The sequence below is a fragment of the Gekko japonicus genome, unplaced genomic scaffold, assembly GCF_001447785.1.
Source record: "Gekko japonicus isolate JY-2015 unplaced genomic scaffold, Gekko_japonicus_V1.1 scaffold1869, whole genome shotgun sequence".
NCBI classification, from domain to species: Eukaryota; Metazoa; Chordata; class Lepidosauria; order Squamata; family Gekkonidae; genus Gekko; species Gekko japonicus.
Window position 1 is genome coordinate 192,069 of NW_015161459.1, and position 25,136 is coordinate 217,204.

Genomic DNA, 25,136 nt, shown 5'->3' on the forward strand with positions numbered 1-25,136 from the left:
TATTAGTCACATAAACAAAAATTTGGGCAACGGTCCTGATGAAGTAACATTTTGAGTGAAAAGCCAAGGTACTTGTCCTTATGTCCTTAAAGAAAAAGTCAGTGCAATTGACAGAATAAGTGATCTCACTTTGAGGGATCAAGATAGACCAAAATTTCATGTGCACTGTAAACATCAAGAATGCTGAAATACAATTGTCAATCAACTTTCATCTAATCAACTCAGGAACCCAGTGTAAGTGCATTGCAAGTTGCCTTTCTGTTGCTAATATGTGCATGCCAACAGTGGGAAAGAGGCTGAAAAGTACTTTAGGTGACCATGAAAAGTAATGTTGCTAGAATTACTGTCCCAGATATAGCTTTCTGAACAGGTGAAATCAATGGAAAATCCAAAGGAATGGCATTTGCGAAAACTTTTGAAACAAGTTGTCAGAATGTATCAGATTGGAGATTTCAACTCTAATATTAGAATCTAAGCCAGTGATACTCAGTGCCTTGGGAGCCACATGTAGCTCTTTGACATACCACATGTGGCTCTTCTGAGCACTGTTCCCAATGTGTCACCTGCCTATGTTTTAGGAAAGTGGGCCAACAGCTCCCACCTCAAAACAGCTGCCACAAGAAGAAAGGGTAAGCTGCAAGCATCCCTGAGGCACAGGCTTAATGCCAGGGATGGAAGTAAATGTGTGTAGGGGGAGGTTGTGGCTGATGGAAAATGGTAATGTGGTAATGTGGCTTTCTACGAGCCATGGATTGAGTACCACTGTTCTAAGTTGTATATTTTAAATGCATAGGCAATGAGCCACTTGAAGGGGGGTGTCAGGTAGCCATGTCATGGATCTGGAATGTGGAGGGGTGCCTTTGTTTTAGCCCTGGTTATGATTATGAATTATGTATATTGGCTGTAATTGGGCCCCTATATATGTTTTAATTTGATATTATCAATAAATACATGTACTTCTTTTTATGAATAGGTTTTAATATTGGCACTCCTTTCCACTAAACCTTTGTTTAGTTTTTGATTTCACTATAAGTCAGAGGCCCTTATACTGATGGCTGTTCCTGACACAAGCTGTACACGTGTTCTTTAGTACCGGATCCACTAATAAAGAGTTATCTTCTTATGAAGCCCTGTGTGGTGTGACCTGACTAAGGAGCCTGACAGGGGGGCAATGATCTGTGAGTATCAGCAAAATATGTAAATTTATCTATGCTATTTTTTTCATTCTTTATCCAACAATGATGAAAATATCTCTCTCCTATTCTTGAATTTATCCTCACAACATCTCTTTGAGGTAGACCAGCAGAGAGACAGTTAATGGTCTAAGATCTTTCAGTGGGCTTTATGGCTGAGTCAGGATCTGGACCTAGCTCTTTCCAATATTAATCAGATATGCTAACCACTATACCATACTGGCTCTCTATAAACCCCTTCCTCTGTGTAGAAGACAGATTAGCCATTAACCATTGTGCCTCATTTCCCTAAAATTGAACAGAAACAGAGCTAGCTCTTATATATGTGCATAGCTCTTGATTCCTCAGCACTTGAGTATAGAACAGTTGCAGATAAATGCAGAATAGGATTCCATTGAAAAGCATTGCATTTGAGGGGATGAGATGCAATATGCGAGATATATATGTGTTGGTACCCAGGCCCCAAGCATTTTCATAGGCCTGGTAGAAACTTGTAATATCCTCCCCTATCCAGCACATACAGACTCATGAGTTATGGAAGAAACATTTATATTTTATTTTTAGAATAGATTGTTTCATAGTAATGGACCCCTAGGCCCATCCATAACGTATATTTGATTCCCTTTCCCCATGCTTGCACCCTTATGCCACATTTCTACATGCAGCTCAACATTTGAGGTTGAATTCATCAGTTGATGAACATGGCAATATGAATATATCCCTGTTTATAAATCTAGACATAACAACTGTAGGTTTCTAAAAGTTATTTGCTAATTCTAATAGTTTTCAAGAATAATCTATTCTTAACTCATATTTAGAAATGTTTTACAGAAAAATGTTAATGGTCCTGAACAAACCAGATCAAAATTATTGGCTGTGAAATTCAACTACCTTTAGTGGAAAAACCACCTGAATTAATATGGCCCAGGAAAAATGCCACAATAGGAGTAATATATTGTCGCAATGTGTGAAAAAGAAAAAGTTTACAATAGTTAGTTAAATATTTTCCAAAAGGCCACAAAGCATCATTTCCTTTTTGTTGTCAGCAGCCATAGCAGAGTATTTAATAGTTATTCCTGAAGTACTCTAAATGTTTAACTTTCAGCTGAGAAATAACTAGATCAAAATAAACCTCAAACTGGAGTTAATGTTCCTGTTTGTTTTTTGAAGAACACTTGTTCTTTTGAGTACATATGCAACTGTGTTAATATATAACTCCACCAAGTGGACATCAATATTTTGCTGGTTTAAATGTTACAATTTATATATTTATTCTAGAGTAGAACTGTTCAGGAGGCTGTAATCTAAAATCTATTGTTTTGAATAATGTGACTTAAATATCATAAGCTTTGCCTGTAGTTTAAGAAGTCTCATACATAGTTTCTGCCATTTTTTCCTCTAGGACATTTTTATGGAATAATGTCATTTGAGACTCCTCCTGACATTATTGTTTTCAGAAGTGAGATAGCAGGAAATTGACAGGGAACTGAGATCAAGGCGACCAAGAAACCAAATCTGAATTTGCAGATCTGCTGGGCTTATTCATGTAACAATGTCAGCTGATGCACATGCAAATCTTGGAAATGGATCTTAAGCATGTGAACAATAGAGTGTGGATGTATATCTGATTTCTATTGAGATTCCATGCAGATATGGATCTACAGTAGGTATTTAAAATATGACTGTTGTGAGAATTTATTGCTGCAGGCTTGCAGCTCTTTACAGAATAATATTTGGAAGAAATGTAAGACTAAAGGAACACAAGAAGAGCATTGTTAAATTAGTTAAGTTGTGCAAAAGGACGTATTTTGTTGTTTGTCCTGAACATAGTGTCATTCAACTTAATTTGGGTCTCCCCCATTTCTAGCATTATGGGAGGGGGGAAAGAAATTTTCTTTACCTTCTTTCTTCAAACTTATATCATGTGTCCCTTTTAGGGGTATGCTAAAAAAATCCTTCCCCGCCCCCCAACTTGGGTCTATTGGACCCAAAAAATATCGGCATTCAAATCCAAAGATTCCCAAATACCAATATTGGTTTTATATTGGGATTCAGGTAAATATTTGGGAAACACAAATTTATTTGGCTTCATTATGCCCTATGGGGACCATCCCCATAGGGTATAATGGAAAAGGAATTTAAAGTTTAAATGCTTGCTGAGTTCACTAGCTGAGTCATGTCATGGTGGTGGCATGACTCTGCAAGTGAACTCCGCAGTCATTTAAAGAGACTGTGGTTGCTTTAAATGCCTTCGAGCCATGCCCAAATAAAAGCCAAATAATATTGGCTTTTATTCAGGCATGGCTATTTTGGTAGCTGAATAAAGATCTCTGATCTATATTCGGCTTAATAAATACCACCAAAATACTGATAAGGTGTTTTTGGGGTATTTATTCAGCTTGGCACCCATCCCTAGTCCCTGTCATTAGCCTTTTATTTTCTATGAGGGTTCTAATACTAATCCTACTCCCCCTCCCAACAAGGCCTATAGCACCTCAGCAGTGCTGATTTCTATCATGAATTTTTGGTGCTTCAAGGATTAAACCATCTCCTCTTAGCACTGCTTTATAAAATGGGTGCACTGAGACTTTAATTTCTCTCTCAGAGAATGCCTTTTCCCAGTCTTGCATCGCAAACTGTTTTTAAAAGTCCTCCCATGTAATGCATATCCTATAGGATTAGTGATAGTGAATTTTAAAAGTCCTCCCATGTAATGCGTATCCTATAGGATTAGTGATAGTGAATTGCCCCAGGCTATCAAATTAAATTAATTCTTGAGTGTGTATTTAAACCTGGTCTCCTACACCTGAGTCTCAAACATTTGGCAGAGCCTTGGTTGTCAACGAGTGGGTTGGAGTGTGCTCAATGGATCCAGGCACTGGTGACAACGACGTGGCTTGCCCTTTGCTCTCCATGGGCTACTGCTGGCTGGGTCTAAATCCAGTGGCTCCTGGGTAGGGGCCTCTTGGCTCAGACTTGCCTGGTAGCAAGCCCATGAACATCATTGCCACTGTGCTGTTCTGAGATGAGTAACTGCTGTAGAGCTTTCAGATACCTGGGACTCAGAGCAATTTCATCCTGACTGCAAATGGTCCTCCAGGTTAGGAGCCCACTCAGAATTTTCCTGTGAAGACAGAGGTCCAATCCACCCCATCCCCTCTGCCTAAGCAGGCCTGAGCTAGGAGTCAGATAGAGTTGCATGGAAAGTTCTTGTTTGACTTCCTCACTCAAGAGACACTACAGGACACTTTACAGTAATCAAGGACCCGCTTTATTCTTATCATTGCAAATTGAAGGACAGGACATTGAGTCCAGATTCCAGTCAGCCAATCACATGAATGGGCTGTAAAGTACACACTGTACTTGATTGCATTTAGATGCACTTATTTGGTGACTATTAACTGTTTCCTGTTGGTTGATCTCTCTATATATTTTGATTACAAGACACAAATTATTTTACTATCTCTCTATATATTTTGATTACAAGACACAAATTATTTTACTATCTTTTATTACATCAGAGAAGGACATGAGTTGTCTTCCACAATATGGGAGGGGAAAAACAATATATTCAAGAGTATCATTGCTTCTTGCAACTCTAATATTGCTTGGCCAGAACAGTTACTTTTGGGCACGATCCTAAAAATCCCTAAAGGGACATGGAAGGGCTTACATGGGAGCTCCAAGGTTTTCAGACTTGGTTTTTTTCTCTGACGGAATCCTTTTCCCCATCCTGACTCACCAATTGTTTTTGAAAGTCTTCCAACAAGTGTGTTGTGATATGGCTTAGGGCAGGCCACCATTCAAAACCCCAGCTGTGCTTGTAAACCCAGCTATGTGCTTCTTTCAATTGTTCAGAGAACAGAATGTGAAAGAGAATGGCAGGGCCTGAGCAAAGTCTTTATAGGAACAGGTCAAACCATAATTAACTTTCTATAAATCTGAAATATGTTCTTACAAAATCCTATAAATCTGGGATTGTGTGTGCACATGCATACCCAAACTTCTCAGTTAAGCTTCCACAATGCTGCCCCAGAAGAACTCCCAAACTGCTATTTAAATCTGTCAAAGTCTGAAAAGCAGTTTGGGGAAGCAGCCAGAAAGTTTTAAAGGGAAACTGGTTGTGTCCCATGCATTGGGTTGGATCCTTTTTCCCTGGCATAAGCAAGAGGGCACTTTCTACCCATGTAGTAGACAGTTTCATAATTTCCATAGATTCTTGCCTCCAGGTTCAAACCCAGCACAGCATTCTACACAATTCCTGAGAGAGAGGCAGAGGATTTGGTTGCAGTGGCTGGAGTGTTATACTAAGATAGGGGAGACTCAGGTTTACAAATCCTCATTCTGCCACAGAAGCTTGTTGTGTGACCCTGGGCTAGTCATGCACTTTCAGCCTAGCCAGCCTCACAGGGTTGTTGTGAGAACAGTATGGAAGACAGGAGAATGATGGATCCTCCATGGGGGGGGGGAAGCAGGGCCTAAATAAAGCAACTAAATAAACAAATAAGGTGGAAGTGGGCAAGATCTGTTTCACAAGCACAGCTCTGCCTTCTTCTCTCTGCCTACCCAAGATTCTTAAAAAAACAATATTTCATTTGAATCAAATCACCAGCAACTTTAAAAAATAAAAAAGCCCAAACAAAACAGAGGTGTTAAACAATAACAATTCAAAGGTTCTGTGAAAAATATTTGAGTAGGTACATTCTTGTGGATCTTGGTATATGTATCTTAGCTACCTAACGTATGACTATTAGATTATGACCTAAACATAAGAGGGCTATTTGTAGACAGAAAAAAAATAAATCAAATATCCTTTAAATATCATTATGCAGTCACACAGCACATGCTAACAAATGCTTAATCTGAACGTCTCTCTTACTGCAAAACAAAAAAGTGGGTAAAGATACGGTTGTCTAATGTAACAGTTTACAACAGGGAGAATGGGTCGAAGACTAAGGAACTTTATCAGATCCTTTGGTGCCTTCAGTACAGCCCAAGCATCTGCATCAGACAGCTGGTCAATACCAGAAAGACTAAGAAGCAATGTCCATAACAGAGCAACAGCCTAGCCAATCAATGCTGCTTGCCAGAATTTGTAGCCAGGGTGAAGGATGCCAGTGGAGAAAGAGAATGCCAGGGTATGGGCCATTTGTGGCTTGCAAAAGCATTGAGGAGTAAAGGGGAAGGGGACAGGGCCACCCTGAGCCTGTAAGCAAACTAAATGGGGTGTGTGTGTGGGTGTATACGCACACACCTACCTTTTACATATCTATCTAATATGCTTCTAACGTATCTCTTACATATATATAATACTTCTTACAAACAGAAGTATCATGCTTGTAAGACAGTGCATCATAGCCTTGTCAGAGGCTGAGTTATTTATTTCACACAGCTGTGTATGCAAGTTCTGTTAAATTGTGCCATGCCATGGCTTCAAAAGAGGGCTGCCCGGGTTTGTACACTACAAAAGTGTTTCAACTCTAACAAGCTAGACCTCATTCAGTAAGAAGGAACAAAGATTTTTATGGCTTCCGAAAAATTGCTTCCTTTGGAAGAAAAGCAGTTGCAGCCTGAAATGCAGTGGTCTATACTGCTGACCCAAAACAACTGTATAATTCAAACACAGTTAGTAAGTATCAGCAACTGGGAAGTTTATAATTGCATTAAGATTAATCAAAACTTTTAACAAATCAACAAAGTATCTATTTTTTGTATTATTTCAAATGCCAAGTAAAAAAAGGTAAAGGTTTATTCTAGACTTCTCATTTCCTCTATATTGGGAGGGGGGCAGGGTCACGGTTTGCCTAGGGTGCCAAAAACTATTGGCTAGCCCTTTGTCAGACTCCGATTGGGCTGGAGTCCAGGGCTATCTCCTTCTCCAGGGCTCCTTTAGTAGGGCTTGCCCAGGGGGAAAAACCTCAGAAAAGAGCAAGGAGGGGTTTTTTTACAGCACCCTCTTCCCTTTCCTGCTCTTGTGAGTAACCTTTCCCTGGTTGCCTTAGGTGAGGTCTGCCCTTCCTTCCTGGTTTCCCAAGGTGTACCTTTTAAAGGTGTACCCTTGCTATGATCTGGAGGCCTCCATCTCCTTCAGGGTAAGTGTAGGAGTGGGAGGTCTGGAGAGCTTGTCCCCAGGTGGACCGCAGAAGCCCAATGTGATGCTGCAGGAACAGTTCCCAGCTCACCAGGATTCACAGAGACATCAAACTACTTTCATAAAAGAGCTAAAAGTATGAGGTTCTGACCTACCCCAAACTAAAGTCATATAACTGACATAGCACAGAATATTGGGAGCCAGTATGGAATAGTGGTTAGAGTGTTAGATTGGAATCTTGGGGGATCTACATTCAAACCCCCACTTTTCCATGAAACCTGCTGGGTAATCTTGATCCAGTTGTTTTTTTCTCAGATGAACTTACTTCACAGGGCAATTGTAAGGATAAATGGGGAAAGGCATAACTCCCTGGAGGAAGAGTGGGATAAAATGTACTGTGGGTTCAGATGGCAGGCAGTTAATGGCAGAGCTATGCTTTTATAGGATGGGGCAGGATTGCAATTCAATTTCAGTCCCAGCCTCAAGGGCACCAGTTCTATATTTATGTCATCACTGGGCTCTAATTTTAGGATATCTTGAAGTAAACAATTTTGTATGCATTAAATCAGGCACTAATGACATATTATAGTTGTGGAATAATTATTAAAGAACTAATATTTAATACTTAAGACAAATTGTTGTTGTTTGGCCAAGCAACTTCAGAAAATACCAGTGGGTACTTATCCTGCAGGATCTACCATACCATCATTATTTATTTAAAAACAATTGGCTAGAAATTTACTATTAGATACGTTTTAAAAAGATTTTTTTTAAGTCTACCTTATTTCCCTTATTAAATGTATGGCTATGGATTGTTCGTAGTAACTGAATTTTTGTACTAAAGGCACTAGGCATTTCCCCCCAAATGCTTACAATTTATTAAGTGAATCATTGAGTGCTTTAATTAGTATTCTTCATGGTTTCATGCAATTAGTTATGATAGCATTCATGCTGTGTGGCATACTAAACAGCATGTAATAATTTAGAAATTACTAACAAAATTGTAAGGCAGCAAAGTAACAAAGGTCTTGTGTTTTTATCTGATTTTTACAGCTACTTTCGTCAGCAGCCTGTTTTTGTAGTGCATTTATCTTCTTTTGCAAGAAAATAAGAGATAAAGTTAAATATCTCCCTATAAATGATCTTTCTGAAACTCATTATGAAATACACATTCTGTTCCCTCTCTTCTGGAGATTTTATGACTGAATGCAACTTCTTCCCATGGAGGACCTTGTCATCAAATGATACGGGCATCTCCAAGGGAAGCTAAGCTGAGATCTTCCTGGAAGACATTGTTCTGTCATGTTTAGTGCTGGAATATACAAGGTCTACTGTGTACAGATGGAGAAGATGACAAGAACATCCTACGGGGGCAACTAGCTAGCATAGTGAGATTAGGGACTTCCAGCTATTTTCAAACAGTCTCCTTCCGGTCTCCTGATTGGCTCAGTTAGTTCTCCTTCCTACTCCTGCTGAGAACTGTTAGGCTGCTGACTTGCTCCTAGGTAGTTAGACAGTAAGACCTCTCTCTCTGTAATAAAGAGGAGAAAGAGAGAGGTCTAATTGTTTGTTGTCTTCTTAATAAACCAGTTTTATTCTTTAAACAGTTTGTGCTCTGCATTACTGCAAATCTACACTCTGCCAACATTTAGAAGACTTGGTCTTGTGTAAATAATAAAAAGGACAGTCCTGAAGTGGTAGATTGCAAACAGGGGATCACATTTTTGAATGCTCTCCTGTGCAAGTAGAAAATTAGCACTGCAGGAAGCAGGCTTGATTAGAAACTTTCTCACTGGTGTACTAGACAACAAGAAATTTTTTTAAATGTAGGGGAGCGTTCAATAGTGGCATCCTCCAATGTGGCCTGGAATGGTATGCTCCACTCTACCATCCCAGGTGTCAAACCATGCTTCCACTTTGCTTCACATAGTTTGCCATAGATGCTGGGGGGAGGGGAATTCCTTAAGTGGGGGAAGTGAATGCAGGGTGTGTGATTGCTCTGTCTTAGATGGTGGAACCCTTTCCTCAAGATGTGCCTCTCTCTGGTTCACAGGGAGACATCCTTGAAGCAATCAGTGCCAGCTTGTGTAGTAGATAATGGGATCATATATTCCCATGGGAATGGGGGTAGAGATGCAGGTGCCTGGTTGCATGATGTGACGTATGTGTGAGCCTTAGGAAGGGTTACAGTTTAAACCTTCTATATCTATGTATGTATCTGCCAAAATGCTTCAGAACTGACACAGTACTGTTCATGCTTTTAGGAAGAATGAAAAACACAAAATTAGACATTGCTAATTTCTTTTTTTTAAAAATTGTGAGAACAAGTAATACAATATCTGATTTTCTCTCTCAAACAAACACAAATCACAAAGCATTTTTCAAAATCTTGTTGTGATTTTGAAATTTAAGTCTTTTTAATGTTTCCATTTCAGGCACATCAGAATCTAATTTTGTGTGCCTTTTCTTTAGCAAATGTTGTCACCAATTCCTTCAGGTCAAGTGCTGATGCTTCAGCATGTTCAACTGAAACAGTTGCCAAACCAAGTAGTCTCTTTTGCAGCATTGTCGAGCGTATGTGTGCTTTTATAAGTTTGAGTTTTGAGAAACTGTGTTCACCACTTGCCACTGACACTGGAAGTGTGAGAAGGATCCTTAGAGCAACAGAAACAGTAGCACACTATCCTGGAGGTTTTGTTGAAGTATGTAGAAAAGTACTCTTTGTGGTGGCATAGACTTTGGAAGTCTTCGAGCAACTGCTTGCAGTTCACAACACAGATCTTCAGCATCAATATCTTTGTTTCCATCGTGCATTGATGTTTGTTCCAAATTCTTGCAGGCTTTCTGTACATATTCTGTGCCTTTTTTGTTAATACTGTATATATCATACAGGAAGCCAAAGAGGGAGTTATAGAAGAAGAAGAAGAAGAGATTGGATTTATACCCTGCCCTTCACTACCCAAAGGTGTCTCAGAGCGGCTTACAAACTCCTTTCCCTTCCCCTCCCCACAACAGACACCCTGGGAGGTAGAAGAAGAAGAGGAATCTCTCTTCAATTGATTGTATGGCCACATCTAAGACAGCAAAATAGATATTCACTTTAAATTTTTGCTTTGGAACTTGTGGTGCCTCTTCTGGAGCCTCATACTCAAACTGCTTTCTTTTGCAATCTCAGTAGCAGCTACCAAAACATGTTCAAAAACCTCGTCACACCTACAGTCCACCATCTCTTTTGCTGAACAGCCTACAGCAGAAACAAAAAACAACATTTTTGGTGGTGGAATATATTAGCCATTGATGGCACACTTCTTCACCATTTGCCAGTCTCCTCTTGTAGTGGACAGGAGAGAATCTTCTTTTTTGGGAGTCTTTTGGGAAATCATATGATTTAACCTGCTGTGGTCCATGTTCAACTATAAGCTGTCGCAAATTATCACTGCAATACTTAGGCCAGTTAGCAGGGTCACTGTAATTCAAGCCAGGCACAATTCCAATGTCTTTTGTAGTCATTGCAGTACTCTCAGTTTCCTCAAAATCCTCTGTTTCCTCTGTGTGTTCCACTGGAATATCTCCAAATTGTGAGACTTTTTCCTCAAAAGTAATACCACTTGTCGTAGGAGCAACATCATTTGTCATAGGAGCTTCCTCTGTGGTAGTTTCTCCAAGGGTATCATCATAATCTTGTTCTTTACTTGTTTTTTCTGTGGAAAAGTATTTCTGGAGGAATACCTCTTGCTTGGCCTGCTCCTTGGCTCTTTCTGCCTTTTGTTTGCGGAACTGAGCTCCAGATGGTTTTTTTTAATCAGCCATAACTCCCTAGAAAAATGACCAAATTTATAAAATTACTTTAAGATCAGGAACGATGAAAACTGGTGTGTGCTTCTAAACCCTTGCTTCTAAATGGTGGCTGACCCTTGACTTTGAAAGTACTGGAAGCAGAGACTCAGTATAGTGATTTCAGCAAGCATTTATTCATTACATTGGGAACTGAAGATAAAACTGGCCAGCCGCAGTCTGGTTTATATACATGAACACACCACACCCAAACCACACCCAGCACACACCCCAAGCCAAGTGATAGGTTCTATTTACATGCGGCAGACCTTGTTGGTCTACTCTTGGATCTGGGCGAACCCATTGGTGCGCCTAGGATCCGAAGTGGCTATTGTTCGCTAGTGCGAATGTCCGTGGCTGTTTTCAACCGCATGGCCAGACCCACGTGGCCGAGGCCATCTCTGCTCAATACATTACAATTTCTAAACACACAAAAGGATCAACCTGACACTTAACACTGTTGCTGGCTTGCTTTGTTTCAACATCAAACAAAGGTCATGTTGGAAACAGATCAACTTTATGTTGCATTATGATATGCCAAAACTAAACACAAGTCCATATCTATCTGTAATGACTCACTTAAAATGGTTACCAGCTACATGAAAAATCCTCCCTTCTGTTTGGTGAAACCACTTCTTGCTTGCTTGCAGGCAGCCCGCCCACATCCCCCCCCCCGCCCTGGCTATCATGTAGCCAAAACCTCCCTTTCCAGTCCTGACTCCCTCCGAGACAATCTTCCCTGACCTGGCGGTGGTTAGGGCGCCCAGCCTATCACCCCGCCGACCCCCCAGCACCAAAAATCTCAGCAGCAGCACTTACCTTCCCACAGCAAGAGTCCCCCTCTGATCCAGTCAGTCACTCTGCAGGGCGATGGTGGCGATGGCGGCGATGGCGGCTGCTAATTGGAGGGCGAGTCTGCTCCTTCTTCTGCCCAAAACTGGGTGGCGACTGGACCTCACCAGAGGACTCTGCTTGGAGGCAGGACTGGAGTGGAGAGCAAGGGCTGCTGGGGTGGGGGCTGGACCTTCCCAAAGGGTTCTGCTTGGGGGCGGGACTGAAGTGGAGAATGAGGGCCTGCTGGGGCATAGCATCTCTTTCTCTCCTCCCCCCCCCACGCCCCACCTGATGGGACAGGTGGGAGTGCCATGAAGGGCTTCCCTCCTGCCTCGGTCCCCCTGGATGGTGGCAACGAGCACTGGGCAGCAGTGGGCGAGTTGATAGCAGGGTTTTTGGTGGGGGCAGAAGGCAGGGTGGCAGGCCAGTTCAGTGCTCACCTAGGCCTAATCTGCCTTATGGGTGGGCTGGCCCTGTGCCTGGAACTTGTTTAACTCAATAAAGCTTTCTACTGCCAAAGACAGTCTGCTTGAGAGTAACTTGACCAGGGAGTTTGACACCAGGTCTCTACCACCACATTTTGCTTCATATATAGACCATGACTGCTTTGAGCTGGAGGGAAGAAATGGAAGATGCTGTTTGTGGTAACAGCTTGTAGTTCAGCTGATATAGTGATGATGGTGTGTGCGGGGTGAACAACTATTTATGCAAGGGAGGGGTAGGCCAGATCAAGCCCTCTGGGTCCCAAGTCCACCTGGGACCCCCCACCTGTCCCAGCATGCCTGAGCCACTAACTGGCCACCTGTCCCACCTCCTGGCCAGTCAGGGTACAGCTTCTGGCTGTCCTTGTGGAGCCTGAAAAAGAACTTCCTCTCCTTCTGTTACCCTCACAGTCACAAATGCCATTGTTTTGTCATAACAGCTTGTTGTTTAGCTGATGTGGTAGTGATGGTTGGGAGGGAATGAGGGGCAAATATATTACGACAGATACTTGAATATGCACATTTATATATTCATGATAGTTTGGTGTAGAAGTAATTACATGATTACATTTAATTTTGTAGTGTTTGAACTTTTGGCTGCAAAAATCAGAGAGTTTTTTGTTTGGGGGGGGGACTTATTTAACCCATTGTTGAATAATGGGTTTGATTTCTCAGCTTCCTTATCCCAGCGGTCCCCATTAAGACATGAGACAAGAGTATACAAGTTAATAAGTTTATTAATGGAATCTATGGTATTATGCCCAACTGAGGTCCCAACCTTCCCCAAGCAGTACACTCCCCAGGCTCTAACCCCTCCAAAAAAAATTTCTAGGAATTTAGTAACCCAGAGGTGGCAGCCCTGGAACATCCCCCCATCCTTGGATGGCTCAAGGTGCTTGCCAAGTAGTTCTACCTATACAGTAACAACTCACGCTATTTGTGCCAAAGCCAGTTGTGGCCTAACCAGTCAAAAGATCAGTCCTAGTCAGAGAATACCATTACTCCCCAGGATACCACTGAGCAGTCAAAAAAACCTCCTTCCAGGCTAATCTGAAGGAGATTCTCCAAATTCCTGCTTGCCTCCTCAAAAGGCAACCAGATAATCCCACTATCCACAAGGAGGGTGGGTACACTAATGCAGCAAAAACCTGCCACAGAGAGGTGAGGCCAAATTCAATAGCATCTCCAAGGACACTTTGGACTGGCTGTTCCACACAAAGTGGCAAATGGCTCACCAAGAGACAACAGTGCTCTTCTATCAGCATAAATCATGAATCTCCAAAACACTAGTGTGAATTCTGTCAGCTTGTTTGCTGAGAAAAGAGGGGTTACCCTTTGAACACTGAAAGAGATAATGCAGGGGATGGTGGACAAAAGCCATGCAGAACGGAAAACCTAGTACGATCCAACCCACAATTTTTATCCAAAATATCAATGTTGGTACTATCTGTTGGACATCTATTGAGATAGCCAATTAATAATCAAGTCTGAAAAGTAATATCCTCTCAAACCTATTATGTGATATGCTTACGTTAAAGGAGTTTTGGGAATATTCTGATGGATCAGTTAAACTGCTTAAAGCTTACAGGGCATATCTTCAAAGTGTCTTTGAAAAGATTAATTAATAGCATTCCTGAGAGGTAAACTAATTTCATTACCTCAGATGAGAAACAGAAGAGTGTTTGCCCAGGGCCATTTAAAGATGTTGTCAGAGCTAAGTATATAGTTCTTCATTTTGAATCTCAGACTGCCAGCAGATCTACAGCCAATCTTTCCTTAAGTCTAATTGCTTCTGGTTTCCTTATCAGAATGAGCCCTTCCATGACCCCAGTTCCCCCTTTCTATCTTTGTCTTACTTGATTTTCAAGTTAGGCTTAAGCAGTACTCACTTATATTTCAAATTCCACCAGTTTCTGAAGGTAAACAATGATCAAATATTACCCTTAAGCCAAAATTTTATGAAATGTAGCACCCTAGGTACCCGGACAAATTTTTCATGCCATTGGCATTAATATAATAATATGCCAGTAATACTGTTCCTCATAATTCACAATACTTTTTGTGGTACATTTTTAAGGTATGAATAAATGGGACAAAAAACCCTACCTCTCCGACTTGCACTCATGTATTCTTTGTCCTGTTTCAATCAGAGATGAAAGGACTCATTCCACACAGTCTCAAAGTCCCCAGGAATTTCCTACGTGAGGTACCAACTTTCATATAAGATTGGGAGGGAAAAAATAACCTGAGAAAAAGGCCCTACCCCCAAAAAAATGAGGGGAGGAGAAATACCCCGCCCCACCAGAGCCATGTGCCTTTGTCCTTGCCCAGTATGGGCTTAAGTGGGGCCACATCCCTCTGTCCCCCTCCAGCAAAGGGCTCATCAGGGCTGTAAACATCCATTCACACCACCTGGCCATCAGCTTGCAGCAGTGTGTGCTCCTGCCTGCCCTGTCCTGGGCAAGGGCAGCCGTCGCTTGGGCTGTGGGGGGTATTGGGGCTGGCCCCCAGGTCATCATCCCCCCCAGGACTTAGTTATGGTATCCTTCAAGCAGAGCTGTAAGCCAGTGAGGCACCTGTCTTGGGCACATAAAGCTGAGGGATGCATCTATATGCATCTATGAATTCATGCCATCATAACATTAGGAAGGGGCACATTTTCATTCAAATTGAACCAACCAAGCAGGGGTGGTTGGTCTATTAGGGCAAAAGGGGCAATGCCCTATAAAGCTTGGCTTCTTAACTCCTTTGCAGTAAAAGTAAAGTAAAACAAAACCCTTACTGAAACTGTAACTAAAGACAGAATTGTTAGGCACATAGAGGAACAAAGCCTGCTGTGGGAAATCCTGCCTCACTACCCTTTTGGAGTTCTTTGGAAAAGTGCACTAACAAGGTGCTTTATCAAAGACTCCTAAGTAGGCTAAGCAGTCATGGGATAAGAGGATGGATCTTGTTAGGGTTGCCAGACCCCCAGTCAGGGTGAGAGTTCCCCTGATTTCAGGGGCTCCAATCCGCTGTTGGCCAGCTGGCTGGCAGGGAGGCCCTTTCCCCACATGGCCCCCTCCTGCATTGATATTTTTGGTGTGATGATGTTATGTGGAAGGGACGTCATCACACCGTGCATGTCACATGGCGATGTTCTAACATTTTGGCCAAATCTCTATGGTAACCATAGAGTTTTAAACAAAATGCTAGAGCATCGTTGCATGACATGCCTGGTGTGATATCACTTCCGTGTGATGACATTGTGCAGATGATGTTGCACACAGTGACATTTCCCCACCCTCCCCACTCCCAGAAGGCTCCCTCTGACCCCACCAGCCATGTAAGTAGACCTGTGACAACTCTAGGTCTTCTGGATTACAAATGGTTTAAATGACAGGAAGACAAGAGTGGGAATAAATAGATAGTTCTCAAAATGGAGATAAGCACATAATGGGGTCCCACAAGGATCAGTATTGGGGCTGGTGCTATTTAATTTGTTCATAAATGATCTGAAACAGGGTGTGGGTGGTTTAGTGGCCAGTTTTGCAGATGACAAAATTATTCGGGATGGTGAAAACCAAGGTGAAAATTTTCTCTCTCTCCCAAAATACAAGAACTTGAGCTGATGGGCAGCATGTTCATCCAATGGAGCTTATGGGCAGCACTTTCAGGATGGACAAAAGGAAATACTTCTTTACACAATGATTGATTAAAATGTGGAATGTGCTGCCAGAGGATGTAATGTTGGCCACAATCATAGACAGATATAAAAGGGGATTAGACAGATTTGTGAAGGATAAGGTCTATCAGTGGCTACTATCCATGGTGACTAAAGGGAACCTCTGCATTCAGAAGCAGTAAATCTCTAAATACTGAGCCACAGCAGTGAAAAACACAAACTATGTCGAGGATTAATAGGAAAGGGATTGAAAATAACATGTCTGATATTATAATACCCTTGTATAGATCTATGGTGTAGTAAATCTCTAAATACCAGAACCAGGAGGCAATATCTGGTGAAGGCCTTGGCCTCTATGTCCTGTTCTGGGCTTTCCAGAGGAACTGTTGGCCACTCTGTGAGACAGGATGCTGGACTAGGTGGACCACTGGTCTGTTTTTAACTTACTACCAGTCCAGGTCATGCAGACTGCTGCTTTAAGCTCAGTCTGCTTGCCTGCTTGTCTTTCTGAACCTCAGGTAAGTTTCTCCCTACACTTAAGCTAGAGTGGACTTTCCCCCATTCTCCTTGAAGGCACAGGTTCTTTTCTAGGCTAAAGCCCTGTAGAGGACATTCAAGGGTTCAAATGATTAGGGGTTAGAACACATTTCCTATGAGGAAAACCTGAGGAGTCTGGGACTTTTCAGTGCAGAAAAGAGATGTATAAGGGGGGGGGACTTAATAGAGGCTTCCTTTCCTGTCCTTTCAACCCTAGAAGCGCACAGATATATTATCCTGAACAACAGAAAATTTCTAGATATCCTATTTGGAACTGTCATGATCTGGGCTATGCAACCAGAGGCCTAGCAGGTCCAGGGAACCTGAGTAGCAGTGGGAGGAGGCTAGGCCCATTCTAAATTTAATTTGATTGACAACAGAGGTGTTTTTCTAACTGCAGGTGATTTAGTTCCAGAAAACATCAGTCAGCTCTTTAGTTAGGATATTATTTTCCATCACCAAATGACCTGTCAAAAGTTGAAGATTTATGGTGGGATCCTTTGCTTCAAAGAATGAGTTTAAAAGTTCACAGCAGTTTATGATTTTTAGCAACTTTAAATAAGAAAAAATCAGACTAAGTTTCTGTTTCTTTAAGTTTAGAATGTTTTAACTTATAAATATTGAAATATTGGACTCTATAAGCACTATATACTCTATAAGTATATTTGCCTTTTTTAGCTTATTAGTTTTAAATAGAAAAGACTTTGTTTGAGAAAGTCATACACTTAAATTAACTGGGCTGATGATGCACAGTGAAAAGGAATTTTATAATTGGTTAAAAGATGTCAAGATGATGTTTAATAAAGTTGAGAAAAAGTACAATTATATTTTCTGTAAAAAAAGTTTATGAAGTGACAGAAATCAATCATGCACACCTGCCATTCATTAGAAGCCAATTAACAAGTACAACATTTGTGTTATACAAAGGGAACCCATACTGACCACGGTAAAAGAGCATATTTTACAAATATAGAAGTTTTAATGTTTAATTAAACTCTTTTAAAATTGACAAAAATGTTCTAGGGTGTCCAAACTAAAGACTAATAGATAGATTCAGTGTATCTACAAAAGTTTTATGTCATTGACCACTTTGCAATATTGGAAAAGTGCTTATAGAGAGTTAATATTTAAAATAGTGCTATAATTCTGTAAGTCAAGGTATCCTTTATATATTTTTGTAGAAATAACCTATAGAATGATATTAAGAATATTGTTAGACTTATATATGCATGTATCAATGTAAAGCAGCCATTTTTGTATTGAAGAGTTTCTGGAGAGAGTGTGTGTGTGTGTGTAAATTGATTTTTTAAAATAGAGGACAAAAACGGTAGGGACCTAACAGAAGCAGAAGAGATTAGGAAAAGATGGCAAGAATACACAGAAGAACTATACAAGAAAGACCTCGATGTCCTTGACAACCACGAATTCGAATAATTTTTTTAACCCTTTATTACCTGGAATTGTCTGTTTCACTGTGTTGCTTATTGGCTAGCCACACAAGTCAAAGAACCTTAGTGTCCTCAGAGAGTTGCTTTCAGCCCCGTGGCTGCTCAATGCTAAACTATAGAAAGAGAGTGAGTCATATTAAAATAATGAAAGATTGACAGGCTTTGTCAATGGTTCCTTATGGGATTTATTGACCAGAGACTCACAAGCAGTGTTTTGTCTAAGCTGAGTTAGTGTGTGCTAGCTCACAGTTTTTTAGCCTCTGGATCACACATTTTTGTCTTAGTTTAGAAGGATGACTCCAGAGCTAACTAATTTATGCAGTAGCCAAATTACTCCTTCACAACTTTAATGCCAGTAGTTCACAAAGTAGAATTTTTGCTCAGAAGACTTCACAGCTTAGAGGGAGCATCACTCACAAGGGTAGCTGCCCAGTGTCCAATTCTATGTCTGTCCATCCATCCATCCATCCATCCATCCATCCATCCATCCATCCATCCATCCATCCATCCATCCATCCATCCATCCATCCATCCATCCATCCATCCATCCATCCATCCATCCATCCATCCATCCATCCATCCATCCATCCATCCATCCATCCATCATATATCTCTATCATCTATCTATCACCTATCACTGCTCATATGGCTATCGCCTTAAGCAGAAATGAGAACAAAAATATTTTAAAAGACCTTATTCAGTTTCTCTTATATTTTATTATTGCACCTATGAATTTTGCCACTGAGAGCATGACACAATCATTTGTAGTAGCCATGACACCTGGTCTCACACATTCAGCAATTCCATATCTTTAAGTAAAGGGGTGACTAAATTAGCCCTCAACTCATTGAATAGAGGGCACCCCCAGTGTCCAATTGTAGCAGTGGAAAGTAAGAGATGCCCAGGTCAGTGGTTGTGGCTTGGCTTTGCTCTGCTTTGCTGTGCTGCTCTGGAAAGGCCTGCGCCTTTGTTGTGCTACCTGGTGAGCCATAGGGGGGAAATGGCAGTTTATTGTTGTCAATGTTAAATACTAATGTACTTATGCATTAGTTGACTGTGTATGCAGATCTCATGACTAAAATGAACATTATGTTATTATTATGCTTACTGTTATTTTATGTATTTACCTTTGTACCAAAATAAGTCCTATGATAGTATAGGGGCCCCCAATTATGTATTCTTGCCTTGGACATAAAGTTAGCTGGTTATGGCTCTGCTTTCAGTTATGGAAAGATTTTGCCTCAACAATCAAGCACAGAAATCTTGTGAACCTAGACTTTGCCTGCATTATTAATCACATTATGTATTTACTCCAGGCACAGCCAGCTTTGCTTTTTGATGGGAACTTGAGGGGGTCTATCAGCCTGCCCACTACAGCTCCTTCCATATTTCTAGCCCCCAATTATGATTCTCTTTTCTTCAATCTAATTATAGCTCCCCTTTTCTTCCATTATTAGCTCCTGGTTATGCCTACATCAAAGAAAACAGTTTGTGACTTTCTTGCATTTGTTTTAGTTCTGCCAGAGCTGGCAGCTCTAAAACAAGCCAGCAAGAAATCCTGCAGTGTTTCAGGGGCCTCTGTCCTGAATGAGAAGGGATCCTGGAGCAGGCTGAAGGACCAGTCATCTTACTCTTTACTTCAACCCATGACCTCTAATCACTTTTCCCATTGGAAAACAGGAGACTGACTGGGGATGAGCTGTCTGCCAGTCTTTGGGTCTTGCCAGGTGCCCAACAATGCCTTCTCCTGGCACCAACCCTGACTTCAAGAGAAGGCTGGGACAACAGAAAGAAGAAACAAATATGAAGTAGGCTGTTTCTGAAACTCCCCAATGCAATCTGAAATATGTTGCCATTTGTGTTTTCTGGGAAATCATCACCAGTCAGTACAGAAACAATACATCTTGCAAAGTGATAAATGTCTTTTGGCTGCCTTCAAATACACTGACACTACTACAGTAACCTTGACGATTCACAGAACTGACCTTCATGTGAACAAGTATTTGCATATCAGTTCTTTGGACCTTGCCTGGTACTTTTTCTAGAACATGGTTCATAGTAAAGAAACTATCTGCAAATGTGAGATACCACTTGCAATAAACATGCACAACAAAAAGATAACAGAATTAATTTACCAATTAAATATATCTAGAACCCATCAAAGAATTTACCAAAGTGCAGCTGTAGGTTTAAAAAGCATGTAAGTATAAAAAGTCATGCAGACCAATTAAATTGGCTGGCCCCAGATTGTCAGTCCCCAAACAAAAATAGTGAGTGATTTGATACAGTATCAAAAAGCAACAGGGTAGACTTCCGGTTTATGGTGACGCGTAGGCAGACGCATCTCCTGGACCTCCGGGGATGCAATCTGCACACCAGCATGTAGGAGGGGGCGTGATGGGTCACGCCCCCCCCAGAGCCTTGGTGAAAGGCTCCTAGCCATGGGGCTTTTGAGGAGCGACCTCTTTGCCAGTGTGATGCCGGAGAATTGAGGCGCCCCACGGTCCTGCTGCTGAGTGTTCGCATGGTCTTAGTGCCGCTGACCAGGACAAGCGTGGGAGATCGAGCGAAAGAAACTATTGCCGAGTGAGGCCAGATGGCCGACAACAAACAGTGAATCGGGTTGAAGCGAGCATGAGAAGATAAAAAGCTACCCCCCTTATGAAGCGGTAAAAAGTGAGCGAGGGAGAGGCCACTCCTAAGCGCACAAACAAAATATGGAATAAAGAGGGGGGGAGCAGAAGAGCAAGCATTTAAATCTGTTTTAAGAGACTTACCAGAGCACAGCTAAGTGTAAGGGCAAATTTCAGAGACTTTGGCAACTTTTAAAGAAAGTAAACAATCCAAAAAGATGGCAGGGAAGAAACCAGATAAAGACAAAATTGTGAAAGCAAAACTAGTGGGCAGTCCTCGAATGGAAGAGACCACTGAGCTTTCCAAAATGCTTGCAGATTCCTTGCACCCTCTGCTGGACGAGATGACTAATATCAAGCAGCAATTGGCCTCAGAGCAGCTACAATTGACTAAATCCTTAAAGGCAACGGAGCAAATGGCTGAGAAGGTGAAGGAAATGGACACTGATACTAAAAAAGTTAAGAAAAAGGTGCAAAAGCTGGAAATGAAACAGGCAACTGGAGAAACACAACTTTTACAGTTACAAATGGAAAAAGCAAATCTGGTCCTACAGTTTTAAGGGGTCCCGGAATCGAAAGGAGAGAATCTGAAGCAACTGCTGAGTGAAGCAATAGCCCCAATGACAGATTGGAAAGCGGAATATCTTCACAACGAGATGGATGTGGTCTACAGGTTCTATTTCTCATATATTAAGAAGAAGAATCTGCCAGGGGAAATAATAGTAAGATTCTTGAAGAGACATGTGAGAGACACTATCTTGAAAGTAACTACAGGAACACCCTTGAAAATTGGGGACATCAATATCAGGATTTTAAAAGCCATTCCATTTGATATATGACAGAAGAGAAAGGAATACAAAGAATTAATCCTTTTTCTACAAACAAATGGCATCAGATATAGATGGTTAATTCCAGAAGGCATCATTTTCAAACTCCACGATAAAAAATAAAAGATTGACTCTGTTCTTAAAGCATGTGAGTTTTTGAGAGCACAGCTGGGGGAACCAGCTGAGGACAAGAAGGAAGAAGAAGAAAGCAAATCTGATGGTGAATTGGACTCGGTGTCTTCTGATGAGAACTCTGTCTCCAAAAAGGGGGCGGCTGCCCCCAAAACTTCATACAAATTGAGGATTAGAAAAGATAAAACAAACAAAAAAGGCTGAAGCACTCTGAATTGTGCCTGAAATTTTTACAAAAATTATGGGATGCTCTGGGGATAGAATGATGAAAAAGTTATATAACCTAGCATAACTGACCATGTTCAAAGTATTATCAGCATGTTAGATTAACATTGATATAAGTGGTTGTATTGATCTCTTATTCTTGGGTTTTTAGTTATTAGTGGGTATCTTTTCTTTTTCCTTCGATGTAGTTCCCCTTTCCCTTTTTTCAGTTATAGTTTGTAGTTTTGAAAAAATAAATAAAAAACTCCCCTAGGGGGATTATAAAAAAAATAAAAAAATAAAAAAGCAACAGGGTAAATGTAAATAACTTTCATGGTGCTACATTATTTTGTGGGATAAGCCACATCATGATTGGCTCAGCTGCACTAGCCTGTGGGTGTTCATGGTTCCCAGAGAGCCTGGAAGTTGCATCAGTCCAAGATCTTGTCCCAGCATCTTGCAGTGCAGTGTGGGCTCCTGGCTGCCTGCCTGCCTCTCAAACTTAGGCCAGCCTAAGACATTTTGCCATCTTGAAGGCCCGTACTGCAAAGTCTTAAGAGATGCACAGCCAGATTGCCATGAAAAAAATCATATGGCATTGTGTGCAGAATAGCCAGGAGACTGAGGTCTTGAAAGCCACTGTGCTTTCCACTTTTGATGGCATTCAGTGGAAACTTGCTGATTCAGTCAAGAACCTAGGGCTCACACTGGACCCAGTAAAATCTGCTAAAATTAAAACTGGAATTTAAGAGAATGACATTGCATTTTCTCTATCTCCATATATTCATATCAGCCAATATAATTAATGGAAAGCCACCAAGAATCCACAGTCATTTTTTCCCTGCAGTATATTTGAAATACACAAAAAATTATCATTTAAATAATGGTCATTGTAATATGTAACAGCTTGAAAACAAAACAAAACAAATGTCTTCCACCTGAATTTACCTCCTGCAAGAAGGTACTTTTCTAAAATGAAGTAGTTTGCAATAGTAACAAAGCGTTTTTTCTTTCTAGTGCAAGGTTCAGTGTTTCTAAGCAACTGCACAAAGATTAGAATAATGTGAAATGGCTTATTGATGATAGCAGACAAAATGTTCAGTTGATGTGGTTGGCTGCTGGGGGAAAAAACAGTGCATAATGTCCTCCAAGTTCCTATCCTCACACTCCTCTATGCGGTAGTGGCCCATCACAGCCAAAAGTGGCTGCAGTCCTGAGAAGGCATAAAGCAGCATTTTTCTTAGATGGAGGAATGTACAAAAATATCACATAAAGCCACAGGAGAAAGAAACAGTTGCTGTGAAGTGTGATGCACAACGATATTTGAAGTCATAAGAACATAAGAAAAGCCCTGCTGGATCAGACCAATGGTCCATCTAGTCCAGCATCCTGTCTTACACAGTGGCCAACCAGTACCTCTGGATGGCCAACAACACGGCATAGAGGCAGAGGCCTTCCCCTGATGTTGCCTCCTGGCTCTGGGATTCAGAGGCTTAGTGTCTCTGAATGTGGAGGTTCCCCTCGGTTACCATGGCTAGTAGCCATTGATAGACTTATCCTTTATGAAGCTATCTAATCCCTTTTTAAAGCTGTTTATTCCTGTGGCCATCACTACATCCTCTGGCAGCAAATTCCACATTTTAATCACTGTCTGTGTAAAGTAGTATTTCTTTTTGTCTGTCCTGAACCTACTGCCCATTCACTTTCATTGGATGCCCTTGAGTTTTTTCTTCGTCAGCTCTCTCCACCTCATGTATAATTTTATAAAGCTGTATCATGTCCCCCGTTAGTTGTCTCTTTTCTAAACTGAAAAGTCCCAGACTCTTCATTCTTTCCTCATAGGGAAGGTGCTCCAACCCCCTAATCATCTTGGTTGTCCTCCTCTGTACTTTTTCCAGCTCTGCAATGTTCTTTTGGAGATATGGTGACCCGAACTACAGTATTCCAAATGAGGCAGCACCATAGGTCTATACAGGAGCATTACAATACCGGCTGTTTTATTCTCAATCCCTTTCCTAATGATCTCTAACATAGAGTTTGCCTTTTTTACTGCTGTAGCATGCTGGCTTGACATTTTCATTGAGCTATCCACTACAGTACCAAGATTTTTTCCCCTCTCAGTCTCAGCAAGTCCAGACCCCATTAGCCTAGACTTGAAGCTGGGATTTTTTGTCCCAATGTGCATCACCTGACACTTACCAACATTGAACTTCATTTGCCACATTGTTGCCCAGTCCCTCAGTTTGTGGAGGTCCTCTTGGAGCTCTTCACAGTCAGCCTTGGTTTTCACCATCCTGAATAATTTTGTGTGATCTACAAACTTGGCCACTACGCTACTCACTCCTAGTTCCAAATCATTTATGAATAAATTAAATACTACTACCAGCCCCACTGCTTACCTCTTTCCATTGTGAGAACTGTCCATTGATTCCTACTCTTTGCTTCCTGTCATTTAGCTAGTTTTTAATCCGTAAAAGAACCCGTCCTCTTATCCCATGACTGCTAAGTTTACTCAGGAGTCTTTGGTGAGGAACCTTGTCAAAAATCTTTTGAACGTCCAGAAATATAATGTCTACTGGGTCATCATTGTCTACATGGTTGTTCACTTTCTCAAAGAATTCAAAAATGTTAGTGAAGCAGGACTTCCCTTTGCAAAAAAAGCAGCATGATTTTCCCTCAGCAGGCCTTATCCCTGTATGTACCTAACAGTTCTATCTTTGATGACAGTTTCCACTAATTTGCCTGGGACAGACATTAGTCCGACTGGTCTGTAATTTCCTGCTTCCCCTCTGGGTCCCTTTTTAAAAATTGATGTCACATTTGCTACTCTCCTGTCTTCTGGCACAGTGGCTGAATTTAGTGATAGATTACATATACAGATTAGTAGATCGATCTCATATCTGAGTTCTTTAAGAACTATTGAGTATATGCCACCAGGACCTGGAGACTTATTGTTTTTTAATTTCTCTAATAGGTCTAGCATTTTACCTCTGGTCACCTCAATTTGACTCAGTTCTTCAGACTCCCTTCCTGAAAATAGGGGCTGTGTCACAGGTACATGCCCCACACTTTCCACAGTGAATACAGAAGCAAAGAAGTCATCGAGCTTCTCTGCCATTATTATCCCAAATGCTATGTGTTTTCCCAAAAGTGGGCCTGTCTCCTATTTGAGTTGGGGGAAATTAGCGAAGGAGACAAAGGCTTGCGAGAGGGGAGTAACGAGCAAGATGCATTACCAGTGTTTACGGGCCTCTTT